General features: G+C 57.0%; 1 protein-coding gene across 1 annotated transcript in view; it reads left to right on the top strand.

Annotated features, from left to right (window-relative positions):
• Positions 1–12,304, top strand: part of CCDC88C (coiled-coil domain containing 88C) — a 113,396-nt gene that overhangs the window by 34,886 nt on the left and 66,206 nt on the right. The window lies entirely within an intron of this gene.

Below are 12,304 nucleotides of genomic sequence, written 5' to 3'. Positions count from 1 at the left end.
CCTTCTCTTCCTCCTCCTCTTCCTCCCTCCTTCTCTTCCTCCTCCTCCTCACCTCCTCCTTCTCTTCCTCTTCCTCCTCCCCCTCCTCCCGCTCCTTCCCCCCCTCCTCCCCCATCCTCCTCCTTCCCCCCTCCTTTTCTTCCTCCTCCTCCTCCCCACTCCTCCTTCTCTTCCTCTTCCTCCTCCCCCCCTCCTCACAGGGCTGTGCAGGGGTCAAGGCTCCAGCCTCCACAGAAGGCCACCCAGTACCCGGGTCTGGGGGACTCTGGCAGCATTTTGGTTTGGCTTCTCATAAACTCAGATCTGGTGGAAGTCGCTGGTGTTCAGCTCCTTGTTGCTCACAGCTGGACACGATGCTCTGTGGAGGTGCTTGAAGCCCCCACAGTGGTTCTTAGTGCTGCTGGGTCTGTGAGGACCTTACCGAGAACCCTGGGGACTTTAAAAAGTCAACAGAGGCCGGGCCTGGTGGTGCACACCTGTAACCCCAGGGACTTGGAAGGCTGAGGCAAGAGAATTGCAAGTTCTAGGCCAGGCTCAGCGATTTAGCAAGACATGATCTCAAAATAAAAAAGGGCAGGGATGTGGCTCAGTGGCCAAGTACCCCTGGGTTCAGTCCTCAGAACCAAAAAACAAAGTCGTCAACTCGAGTTGTGGTTTCCAGACTCTTTGGGACCTTCTGTGTTTAGCAAGAGACCTGGACTCCCAGGTTGTTCCACTCACTGTTGGTGACCCCGCATGTCACTCACCCTCTGACTCCATTTGCCGCCCTGTTCAGTCACTCAGCAGCTGTGCCTGCTGCCTCTAGAGTTGGGCAGCCTGTGTTGTCACCGTTTGTGTGCCCTCGCACTCAGTCATGTGGACTGTCACCTACAGAGCTGTCTGCAGAGGGGTACCCATGTCCTGGGGCCACCTAGGTCTGGCATTGCCTCCCAGGAGTGGCCTGCAGGCTCCTGCTCTCCCCACCCTGTTAACCTGCCCGTGCCAGCCCACTGGCCATTGTCCCCTCCCCAGAGAAGGCCACAGTTGGAGGCGGGTGAGCTGTGGCACCTGCCCCTTCCCCGTGGCTTCGGTCTCTCTTCATTCTCCCTCCTCTCAGAGACCAGTGCACGCCGGGTGAGGGGTGGCCCTGGCCAGGTGGGTGTGGAGCTGATCCCCAGGGCAGTCCTGTACGAGGCCTGGGGTCCGGCCTCGCCTCTGGGGCCTGGGTGACTGGGCAGCTGTGGTCACTTTGGAATGCTAACCCCAGGGGATTGGCCGCAGGCGCCTCTGTAGTGTGGCTGTTGGACAGAAAGTCCTTTCCCACCTTGGCAGGCCTTGGGGCGTCTGGGTGGCCAGCTGGGGACTGAGCCAGCGCTGCGGTTCACACTGCTGTGGCCAGCTGTGACCCCCCTCTGCCTCTCGAGCCGAGGTGGGTTCGGGAAGACAGCTGTGGCCTCCACACTCCATCTCTGTTGTGCAGAGCGGCTCCCCGAAGCCCCCCAGGGCCGCCTTCCTGGCTCTGCACTGCTGGTGAGGTTGGTGACTCCATCGGAGTCCCGGGGAAGTGGGGTCCCGTCTGCCCCCTTAACCATCAGTCACATCCCGGCCCCCCCACCCCACCCCGAGCACAGGGCGAGTAGACCAGGGCTCCTTGAGTGTCATGGAGTGAGCGCAGGCACCGTGGCTGGGAGAGTGAGGCGGTGCCCAGAGGACAGGGGCTGAGGTTGGATGCCAGCCAGGAGCCCACCCCACGCCCGAGTGCACCTGCCCTGGGAGAAGAACTTGGACTCTGGGAGCTAGGAGACGGTCTCTGCGGGAGAGAAGCCTGGCGCGTTCCTCCTCCACACCAACCCCGGGACTTGTGGCCCCTCGTTAGCTCATTTCACAAATGGTGATTGACCCTCCTACGTGCCTGGCTCTGGGAAACTGCGGGGCGCAGACGGTTGGAATTGCTGCTTCCGGGCTGGCAGGGAAACTGGAGGGTGAGGCTTTTTTGGAAGCTCAGTCCACAGCCCTGCACCAGTGGAGAGACTTACTGGTCCCTTGCCCATGGACCCTGTGTGTCTGATAGCACACATAGGTTATGACACCTGTCACGTTTGATTACGGGTGAGTACCACTGCACCTTAATTCCTGGCATGATGGACATCCCCATCAGCCTTGGCACTCGCTGCCTCTGCGCTCAGATCAGGCCTCCGAGTCCTTCTCAGCCCAGCACACCAGGGAGCCACGACTGACCTCCTTTGCCTGGAACCAGAGTTAACCCCACTTTGTGACCCCTGCTCGTGTGAGAGCTCCCTGTGCCTCCCAAGGCTTCGGAAAGGCGCGTCTGACCTTCGGCAGGCACTTTTGGACTTCTGGAAAGAGCCTCAGAGGTGGCCTGGGCCACCACCAGCATGGTACTCACAGGGCACTGCATGCACTGGCCACTGGCCCTTCTGCCGGCTCTTCCTCTGCCCGTAACCCTCCGATTCCATATCCCGCTGGCTCATGCCCTGGCTGCACTTGTGTCTTGCTTGGCTCTGGTCCCTCCCAGGCCCGGGGCCCATATCTGTAGTAGCCTTGCTTCCCGTCACTCTCAGATGTCCTGCCTGGCTTTATTTCCCTCTCAGCACGAGGTGTCTCCTCGCACACCCACAACAGGTCTTTACTTACCTTTTATCTCCCTCATTTACTGTAGTATCCTGAGCCATCAGAAGTAACTGGATCAACAGATCTTGCGTTAGCAGGTTGACCCAGCTCTGGCTGTGCCTGCCACGCTCAGGACTAGATGCTCCAATCCAGCCAAGTGTGGTGGTGCACGCCTGCAATCCCAGCAGCTCAGGAGGCTGAGGTAGGAGGATCGCCAAGTTCCAGACCAGCCCTCGGCAACCTTGTGAGGCCCTAAGTGACTTAGCGAGACCCCATCTCAAAATAAATAAAAAGGGCTGGGAATGTGGCTGAGTGGTTAAGTGCCCCTGTGTTTAATCCTTAGTACCAAGAAAAAGCAAAACAAAAACCTCTAATATGCACAAAGCATGTGGCCCAGCTTCTGGTTTATTAGGCCCTCCGATTTTCACTGTTCTAAGTAGTGTCCCCTGTGCTGTAGATGGGCAGGTGTGTTTGCTGTGGGGTCCTGAGGCCTCTGTCATCACCAGACCTTCCTGCCTATACCCATTTCCATTCAGCGGGTGGTTGGTGGGCATCTGCGTGGGCCAGCAGCTGACCCTGAAGTTCCCAACAACCTGGAGTGCTGGGTGTGCTGTGCTGGCACCCAGGCAGGGTGAGGAAGGGGCTTGAAGGCTCAGCAACCGGGAGGCAGCTGGTGTACCCAGAGAGTGGAGGCTTGGGTAGGGCCAGACATTGGCAGGGACCTCTGTAGGGCAGAGAGAATTGCATCAGATGGGGGTGGCCAGAGGACAGGCTGGACCACAGCTGGCCCCTCTGCTCACCCCCAGCCTGCAGCAGCCCTGATGTTGATAACATCTGTTGAGATTTTCACTTCCTGCTGAAATATTACTCGTGAAACTTGTCATTTCTTAACCTTCCTCTTCCCCGGTGTCCTGAGCTGCCCTCCTTCGGTTTCCTGCTAGAGAATAGATTCCTGGTGAGGGAGCAGTTCCCTGCTCTCTAGAGGCAGCCTGGTCTCCCGCAAGCTCCGGTTGCTTCGTGAAGCTGCTGGTTGGCAGGGTGTGCCTGCTTGGTGGCCCCTCTTTTGGAGGGGCGAGCAGGGCTGGCCTGGGTCAGACAGTCCTGCTTGCTGGCCTGCTGTGGAGAATCAGCAGACCCCTCTGTTCCCACAGAGCTTCTCCTGCTCCCCCACTTTCTCCACTCACCACCCGGGGCTACACCTGTGCTGCACGGAGCAGGCATCGCTAGGCAACCGCAGCACAGTCTCCCACTGAGCCCAGAGCAGCCCCCATGGCCCCACAGTTCCCAACGCAGGTCTCCACCAGCCGAGCAGGTGGGAGCCACCCTAGGCAGTTGTGTGTTTCCTGTTTCTCTCAAGGCTGGAGGCAAAGGAGGCCGTGGAGAGAGCTCTGTTCCTGGCCCTCGGGAGTGGGGCTCCTCATGCACACGTGCCTGTGGCCTGTGCTGGGCCTCATTTCTGGGGCAGTGGCCCTGCCTTTGCCCCCAGCAGAGCTGCTCTGGGCTGACGCAGGTACGGTGTTGCCCCCAACAGGACGAGATCAGCGCTCAGCCAAACTACAAGTCCAGGACAGGCGTCAGGTTTTGCCGGCACCTGCTGGGGCCTGATTAGGTCCAGGCACAGGGCTTGGCTGCCTGTGGAGTAGGTGTGGTGTCTGGCAGGGGCAGAAGCTGAGGCCCAGCAGCGCCAGGTTGGTGGTGGAGCTGGCACGGTGGACCGCAGGGCTGCCTCTGTTTGGATAAGCACAGATGGGCACTCCCAGTGTAGAGGCTCTGTGCCTATCTGATTCTCATTGTCACATTGGACTGCAGTGGGGAGTGTCAAACCAGCCCTGTGCTGGGAGATACAATGTGGGGGTGACTTTTGCTTCTTGCAGAATTTCCAGCCCCCACTCCCAGTCTAGTTCAGATACTTGCACATCTACCTCAGGGCACCTTCTCCATGTTCTTTCCCACCTCAGCTTGAGGGGGCCCTCCTTTTTGGAGTCTGTATTAGCCCATTTTCTTTTATTGTAACATAATACCTGACGTGGGTACTTTATAAAGAAAAGAGGTTTGTTTAGCTCACAGTTTTGGAGACTGAGAGTCCAAGATCAGGTGACCTCTTCAGGCTTCTTGGTGGATGGTGTCACAGTGACAGGAGTACATCCTCCTAAACAAGATGGCATAAGGAATTCAGAGGCCAGCTCACTATACCAACCCACTCTCTTTTCTGAGGTGATGTCCCCCAGTGTCCAAGTCACCTCTTACCTCCCCCCCATCATGCAGGTTCTAGCACGCTTCCAGCCATGACCCTGGAGGGACACATCCATACCCCAGCTGTCCCTTGTGCTTCAGGGCCCCAGCTTAGACACCTCCCATCCACTCCTGCAGGACCGTCCCCGAGGCTCTGCGTCAGGGCCAGTGCAGGCGCACGCTCTGGCTGTCTTCCCAGCTGCCTGCAGCCTTCGTCATGATCTTCTGCATTCACAGTCCCCAAACAAGCACACCCAAGGCACCCCAGAGCCCAGGGGCCACGGTGGCCTGGATGAAGTCATGGCCGCAGCCTGCTGGGGGAGCTCTGCCCGCCTTCCAGAGCAGTGCTGGGGGGCTCCGCTGACTGGGGGCGGTGCCCCCTGTCCAGTGGTGCTCACAGGGAGGCCTGTTCGGGCTGGGGCCTGGGGTGGTGGACTGGCGGCGGCCTTTCCTGTCCCCACAGGCCAGGGCAGGCTGGTGGCTGCCAGGCGCTCTCTGCCACTTCTGCTCTGCCATACGCCCTGGGAGTAAGGACCTGATGGCAGCAGCTCGGGCAGTGGGTGGGGTGGCAGCGTGTGGGGCTCCAGCCCTGCCCAGGCGGTGCCCAGGGACATGGTGGGGAGGCACCGCACTGCCCTGCAGAATCGTCCCCTCTGGAGCTTGCTGCTGCTGCGCCCAGGGAAGCCCGCGCCTCCTGGCTGGTGGCTCGCCCGTCCCACCCACCCTGCAAGCTGCAGCGCCCCTGGCCACGCCCCCTCTGCCCGCCCCTGCCTCCCACCAGCAAACCCTGGGCTTTTCCAAGAAGCTCAGAGGAAGGCGCCCACCAGCCAGAGCGCTCGCTGGCCACGGGCGGCCCCTCTGTCCAGCACTCGTGCTGTCCTCCTAGCTGGGAGGGGAGCTTGGGTGGGTGCAGACCCTTGAAGCACAGACCCTCCCCCTTCCCGTGGCCAGGCCTCCAGGTCCTCCTTCCCCCCTCCCCCAAGGCCACTCCTGGCAGAGCCCTGGTGTGGACGCTGCTGAGTGGTCGGGCTCTGGGTGTGGTACAGGGAGCCCCGGGGCAGAGTCCAAGGACACCTGGCTTCAGACGGCGTTCTGCTCCAGGCCTGGCCTCCTGGCCCTGCAGGTGTCCACAGGCATCCTCCGCAGGCCCTGATGTTGGCCGGGCTCTGCGTGCAGTGTCCACGCTTGGATGGCCTCCGTTGCTTGGAACTCACTGTGGTTGCCAGTGACTCCACTGCAGGTCGGTCAACTGTTGGTGACCAGGTGGGCATCGCTTGTCGGTGGCTCCGGAAGCTCTGTTCTCAGGCAGAAGTTACTTTCTGAGGACAGAGCTCTGGGCTGCGCCAGCCCCTCCACCATCTTTGGTCTTGGAGCTCAGAACCCGGCCTGCTGGCATCAGAGCAGCCCCGGGCATCACACAGCCCTAAAGGGAAGGGGACAGGTGCTCCTGGGGTACCTGAAGTGTCCCCAAGCTCGTCCCTGTTGGGATTCCCTGGGTTCTTCCTGGACGCGGAGCCTGCCTGCGTGTCAGAGCCGGCAGCCGTTGGGTTCATGACACGGAACCCGTGCTCTGTCCTCTTGCCTGGAGCATCTCCCCTTCCCAGCCCTTCCCTCCACCTTCTGAAGGAGCCCAAGGCCCCTGGAGACTGTGGAGTCCTAATCCTGTTAACAGACAGGGGATGGCTCAGAGAGGGACGGACTTGCCCCTGGTCACACAGCAAGTTAAAGGCGGAGGCAGGAGTCAGTGGCTTCACCCTCATCAATGGTGGTGGGCTTCCAGGGGACCCTGCCCCCAGCCCCCACAGTCCTCTTCCTTCTCCATCAGTCCAGAGGACATACTTTCTCTTACTGTGAACAGCGAATGGGCTTGTGTTTGTTTCTGTGCACAGCTGCGAGGACAGGCTTGGGCCGAGTTCCGGGGAGGGTTGCTGGTGGTGTTGTCACCTCAGGCAGGCCTTAAAATGGCTGGGTACTATAAGCAGCATGGCCTAATTAAGGGAGCCAGTGCTTTGCAGATGGAGCTGGTTTCAGGCCCTGGGGACCTCGGGCTAATTGAAAGGAGGTGGGACAGATGGATTGAATCTGTCAGTGGCTTCACGGGGAGCTGTCAATATGGAAGCCCGCTTTTTATGCTCTCCTCTACTTGCTGGCTTTGCCAGGGTGGCCTGCCCCAGCCAGAGGGGCCTCGGCGGAGCTGGAGTAAGCTCGCCCTGGGGACCCGGCTCTGAGCAGAGGTGGGAGAAATCATTGCTTAAATCCTCACTTACTTTCCTCCCTGCAGCTAAGTTGGAAAATGGTGCTCCTGGCCGTGAGGTTTCCAAAAAGCGGCTGTGGCCCTTGGTTTGAGTCCCCCTTTCCCTCGGAAGGGGTGTCTGGGCTGAGGTGGGCCGTTGAGTGACATGGGTCAGTACTGAAGATGCGTGGCAGGTGTCACCCACACAGGGTGCCTGGGTTTGGGCCATGGGGAGAAGGCATGCAGACCCTGTTCCCCTCAGTCTGCATCCTGCTGTGAGACCTGGGGACCCACATGTGCTTTGGGTCCTTCAGGTGGGAGGTGTTGGTGATACTTGCCCTGGCCACCACGTGGGAATGTTGGGGGAGGAAAGGAGACAGGACCTCTCTCTGGTGGCTGTTCGTGGTTGGGGAGGTGAGGTTGGTTGCCCCAGTGCCATTTGCAGGTGGTTTTGGCTGAAGCCCATTTAGGGCGCTCTCTCGGCCAAATCAAGGTGAGAGGTTTTGTGAGGTGGGTCACAGGGTGCGCAGAGCGTGTGTGGAACTGTCTTGGCTCGGGTGTCTGTGGGCCCTGTTGGTCTCACCTGCCCGCACCTAGCTGGCCCTGTGCAGCTTCCGGGGTAGGTGAGCACTGCCCCTTTCCTGGAGCCCCTGGACACATTTGCACACAGGTGGGGCCTTCCTGGGGGGAGTCCTTCTGTAGTCTGGGCTTAGAAATTCACCTTGTTTCACTGACTTTGCTCAAATGATTGCATTTGGTCCTTTGGGAGCTGGGGGTGCTGGGACGCAGTGCTCTACCTCTGAGCTCCCTCTCCAGCCTCATGTTTGGGGCTTTACAATCAGAAAGCACGGTGTATTCAGACCAGCCTTAAAATTCCCTTTGAAATATTTCTTTAAATTTGTATTCAACATTCCACTTACACAAGTGATGGAAAATTATAAACGGATTCTAAACTCTCCTTTCCCCTCCCACTTTGAAGGGTTTTTAACTTGCGCTCGCAGCTCCAAGCTGTGCATCTTGAGGAATATGGTGTCAGACTGCCAGGTTAGGGCAAAGCAGCTGCTTTTCAGGACGCAATCCTCTGTCACTGGCGGAGAGGAGACACCTCCCACACAGGCGGCTTTTAAAACCGTACTCAGTACAAAACTTGAAGAATATTTTCCAATCTATTTTTCCAACTGTCACTATTAGCAGCTTTTTGCTGGCTGAGTGGGGGTCTGACTGACAGGCCAAATGTGGGTGCTCCATGCAGATGAAGCTGTGGCAGCCTGGCGGGAGGGTCCCATGTGATTATGAGCACTGGGTGCTGCATGGAAGAGGTGACATTTCAGCCACAGGTCGAGGACAAGTGGGGTCTGACTGGGGGACCAGGTGGCGGGACGGGTGAGGAAGAGCACCCTGGTGGGTGGCACACACGCAGGCTTGACCTGCTCTTATGCTCGGCAGACAGGACACTTGCTGGTGCTGTCCTTCGCCTCAGGAACTCTGTGGCTGCTGTCCCTGTGCTGTGGCTCACCCCCGCCCTGCCCCTGCCCTACCCAGTGCCCTTGGCTCTCAGGAGGCGCCAAGTGTGTGTCCTTTGAGTACTGGCACCCACACGAGGCCCGGGGGCACACTGGCCCTCACACAGACTGGCTTCACCCCTCTTCTGCTTTTCAGTCTCCACCCAGAGAGCGTGGGCAGGTCAGCAGTGGCCTTCCTTGGGTCTGGTTTGTTTTTTCGACCTGGAGATTGAACCCAGGGGTGCTTAGCCACACCCCAGCCCTTTTCATTTTTATTTTGAGACTGGGTCTTGCTAAGTTGCTGAGGCTGGCCTTGAACTTGGGATCCTCCTGCCTCAGCCTGGGATTACAGGCTTGTGCCACCCCGCTTAGCCTCCTTAGGGCTTTTTGTTGTTGTTGTTGGTTGGTTGTTTTGGTACAGGGAATTGAACTCGGGGGCCCTCGACCACTGAGCCACGTCCCCAGCCCTATTTTGTATCTTATTTAGAGACAGGGTCTCCCTGAGGTGCTTAGAGCCTCGCTTTTGCTGAGGCTGGCTTTGAATTCTCTTGCCTCAGCCTCCCCAGCTGCTGGATTACAGTGCCCACCGTGCCCTCCCTGCCGGCCTCCTTAGGCTTTTATTTCTGCCGGTGGAAGCTCATTCCACTGCTCGGACCATCCCTGTCTCCGTGGACCATCCCCGTCTCTCGTGGCAACCTTCACGTCACTGCTCCTCCTGGAGCAGTGTGTCGTGACTTTCCTGGGGTTCCCCTCTCTGTGGCCTCTGCATTGACAGCTCCCACTCCCTCCCCCACCCTCAGAGGCTCCTTCCAAGGACCTCCACATTTGTCCTCGGGCAGCATTGATCCTGCCCTCCTGACACATGATCGAGCAGTGACGTCGTGCATTTTCATTTGGGGGAGAAAAAGATTTTTTCTCGTTTTTCATGGAGTCATTGTTCTTGATCCAGCTGTCCCCAGGTTTTCAGTGGAGACCAAAGCTGACCTCCCCTTGCCCGCTCGTGGCTCGGACAGGGCCGTGTGTTTGTCCCGGCTGTGGGAAGGATGGCCCTCTGTCTGAGTGGGTTGGGGACAGGCGGCCTGGCTGGGGATAGGGCTTTCCTCGAAGCCCCTAATAGCTCAGGTAGTGGGGTGGACCTCCTGGGACACCACGTCTGTGTCTCTAAGGGGCATGGGCCGCTGTCTCTGGGACACTCCTGGCCAGCATCTGTCCCTCCCCTTGTGTTTCCTGGTGGGGCTGCTGTTTGCTTTATTGCGGGGATTTTAAAATGGCAGTGCATTTCGTCTGTCACGGTGGGTGCTTGTGAGTTCTCCTAGAGGAAGGGACGATAACCGTCTGGTCTTCTATTGGGTCTGTTCCTAGCTCAGAACTGGTAAGTAGCTGCCTCCAGCTGCAGTTCTCTGAGGGCAGCTGTGCCACCAGGTTAGGTTATTTTAATTTAAGGTATGTGACCCTATTGCACAGTCTTTAGGAGGTGCTAGGGAAGCTCGGTGGGGACCTGATTGCTCTAGTAAAGAACACCCTGTCATTTTGGTCTGTGTCCTTTGGGGTTTCTGCTCCACCGAACACGCAGTCAGCAGCGTTCCTATACCGTGTGTCCTCTGCTTGCTCTGTGCTTCTGCTCTCAGACTCTGTTCTGTAGTGACCCTGAGAGCCACCGCTGCAGGCCTTGAGGTCACACGCACTGCCTCACCTCCCCCACTGAAGGTCGGGGTCAGGGAGCCGGTTCTGAGGGGGAGGGCAGCTTCCTGGGCTCCTCGACCCTGAGTGCAGACACAGATGCTGCCCCTGGGTCCCACCACCAGCTGGGGTGACAGAAGCTTCCTGGGAGGGTCCTGGCCTCTCCTTGGCCGTGGCTGATTGAGAAGATCAATGTTTGGGGTTTGTGGCTGAGTGGTGTCTTCTATTAGGAAGTACTTTCCAGCCCTGTGTGGCCTGGGCCTTGAGCTGCCCCTGCAGGACCCAGACACACACACACACACACACACACACACACACGGTTTTCTTTCTTAGTTGGTCTCTGGGAGGGATATTTGCAGCAGTTAACTGCCAGTGGGTCACCCCAGGATGCAGCTGGTCCCCACTTATTTATGAAAAGGAAACTCTGGATTTTCCCCAGCATCTTGTGTGGGGATCTGAAGGCCCACCCACTTGAGGGGGACGGGGGAAGGGGCATAAGATCCATCCTTGATTGTGATCTTTGCACCCCACCCCAACTGCTTGCTTTGTGGGGGGGATCTCTGGGAGGACCAGACCAAGGCCTGAGCTGCACGGTGGCCTGTCCCTGGTCTGTCTGTGGTGTTTCAAGGTGGCACGAGCAGGGCCAGTTGGCAGATCTTGAGGGGCTGTCCAGAGCATACCACTGGGCCACTCTCCAGCATCGCAGGGCCTGCCCCTCGCACCCGGCTGGGGTGGGACCAGGTGCCCCAGCAGACCCATGTCGCCTGTGCCTCCACAGTGGCCCTCTGTTCCCAGTGCCAGCAGGGAGGGTCCCCTCGTCAGCACCCTGCTCACGTCCCTGCTAGACTGAGGGCCTGGTCTGTCACCCCGGAGGCCCTTCCACTGCAGATTTTCTAGGGAAAACAAAGGTGTGAGGGGACTCGTGGGCCACCAGTCCCCATCACTGGTGCTGGGTGGTCTCTAGCTACCTGTGGCTGTGTCAGGGCCCCAAGATGTGGCTGGTGTGTCTGAGGAAGTGGCTGTATCATGTTAGTTAACTTCAAGTTAAAGCAGATTCTCGATTCAGTTAGAGGAAAATGATGTCGGGTTTGGACCAGCTCGGCTCAGGAATAGCAGTCTTTTTTCCACTGTAAGTTTCATGAAATTTGCATGCAACTCAGGGTTTCCAGTGGAGATTCAGCATTTAAATTGAGGTGTGCTGTAAGTGTAAAACACACCCGAATTATAAAAGTTAAAAAAAAAAAAAAACCCACACTGAATTTCAAATACAGCATGAAAAAAATATGGGATATTTCAACAGTGCATTTTATATTATGTGTTGAGATGATTGTATTTTAGATAATGGGCTTAATTTGAGTATATTCTTGGAATAATTCTGCTTGTTCTGTTTACTTTTTAAAAGGTGGCTACTAGAAAATTTGAAATTAATGTCTCAAGTTATGCACCTGGCCTGAGTCTGCTTTTCTGGAATGTGATGGATTGTCTTTTAGGGAAACTAGTTCAGGGTTTGGAGGCATTTTTGGCCATAGGGTCAGGTCTTGGGAGGCCCATGTTTTTTTAATTTTTAATTTAATTTTATTTTTAAGAGTGAAAGGAGTAGGATTTATCAAGTGTGAAGAATAGAATCAGAGGTCTCGCAGGGACAGGGGGAACCTCTGACAGGGGTTGCCCCTCCCCAGGGTGTTTTGAAAGACACAAAATTTTAAAAATATTTTTTCCCCTTTTTCAATTTATTTTTTTTTTGCGGTACTAGGGATCAAAAAACCTTTCCTTAATTGCAAAATGTGTTTCTTATGGGGAAAATTAGAAAGTATGGATTAAATGAAATTAAATGGAAGGTGAATACAGAGGTTTCCTACGATACTTTCTGTCAGTATTTTGCTTAAATTATCATTAGCATAAAAGTACCACTTTCTTAAGATCTTTAAGATTAGTTCAGAAACAAAACAAAAGCAGACATGGGTCTGCTGGGGCACCTGGTCCCACCCCAGCCGGGTGCGAGGGGCAGGCCCTGCGATGCTGGAGAGTGGCCCACGTAGTCTCATTT

The sequence above is a fragment of the Spermophilus citellus genome (assembly GCF_964194105.1).
Source record: "Spermophilus citellus genome assembly, chromosome: 4".
Lineage (NCBI taxonomy): Eukaryota > Metazoa > Chordata > Mammalia > Rodentia > Sciuridae > Spermophilus > Spermophilus citellus.
Note: the sequence above shows the minus strand (reverse complement) of the source record. Positions and strands in the feature narration are given on the sequence as shown.